Here is a 1,339-nt window from a genome sequence, read left to right on the forward strand (position 1 = left end):
TTTTGAGACGGAGTCATGCACTATCGCCCATGCTGGAGTGTGGTGGCGATCTTGGCTCACTGCAACCTCTGCTTCCTAGGTTCAAGGAATTCTCCTGCCTCAGCCTCCCGTGTAGCTGGGACTACAGGCACATTCCCCATGCTTAGCTAATTCTTTGTATTTTTAGTAGAAACAGCGTTTCACCATATCGGCCACGATGGTCTTGATCTCCTGACTTCAGGATCTGCCCACCTTGGCCTCCCAAAGTGCTGTGATTACAGGAAGGAGCCACTGCGCCCAGCCACACATGACTAATTTTTTGTTTGTTTGTTTTCAGACAGAGTCTCGCTCTGTCACCAGGCGCCAGGCTGCAGTGCAGTGGTGCGACCTCGGCTCACTGCAACCTCCACCTCCCGGGTTCAAGCAAGTCTCCTGCCTCAGCCTCCCGAGTAACTGGGACTACAGGTGCACGCCACCACACCCAGCTAATATTTTTTATTTTCGGTAGAGACCGGGTTTCACCATGTAGCCAGGATGGTCTCTGTCTCTTGACCTCGTGATCCGCCCACCTAAGCTTCCCAAAGTGCTGGGACAGGCATGACCACCGCGTCCAGCCGTGACTAATTTTTTAAAAATGTCTTTGTAGAGATGGGTCTGGCTCTGTTGCCCAGGCTGCTCACAGACTTCTAGTCAAGCAATCCTCCTATCTTGGCCTCCTAAAGCTCCTGGCCTTCCGTTTTTAATTTAATTTTATTTTATTATTTATTATTATTATATTTTTTTGAGACGGAGTTTCACTCTTGTTACCCAGGCTGGAGTGCAATGGCGCGATCTTGGCTCACCACAACCTCCGCCTCCTGGGTTCAGGCAATTCTCCTGCCTCAGCCTCCTGATAGCTGGGATTACAGGCACACACCACCATGCCTAGCTAATTTTTTGTATTTTTAGTAGAGACGGGGTTTCACCATGCTGACCAGGATGGTCTCGATCTCTTGACCTCGTGATCCACCCGCCTCGGCCTCCCAAAGTGCTGGGATTACAGGCTTGAGCCACTGCGCCCGGCCTATTTTATTTTTTTAAATGTATCTTTTGAGACTAGACATACAAGTCAATGGAACAGAACAGAAAACCCAGAATTGTTAACAAATTTTTAACAGAAGTGCTAAGGCATTTCAATAAGGAAAGAGAGCATCTTTTCAGCAAATTGCATAAAATAATATAGTTCTTTTATAGAAATTGACTTTAATCGCCGGGCGCGGTGGCTCACGCCTGTAATCCCAGCACTGTGGGAGGCCGAGGCGGGTGGATCACGAGGTCAAGAGATCGAGACCATCCTGGTCAACATGGTGAAACCCCATCT

The sequence above is a fragment of the Cebus imitator genome, unplaced genomic scaffold (assembly GCF_001604975.1).
Source record: "Cebus imitator isolate Cc_AM_T3 unplaced genomic scaffold, Cebus_imitator-1.0 Scaffold607, whole genome shotgun sequence".
Lineage (NCBI taxonomy): Eukaryota > Metazoa > Chordata > Mammalia > Primates > Cebidae > Cebus > Cebus imitator.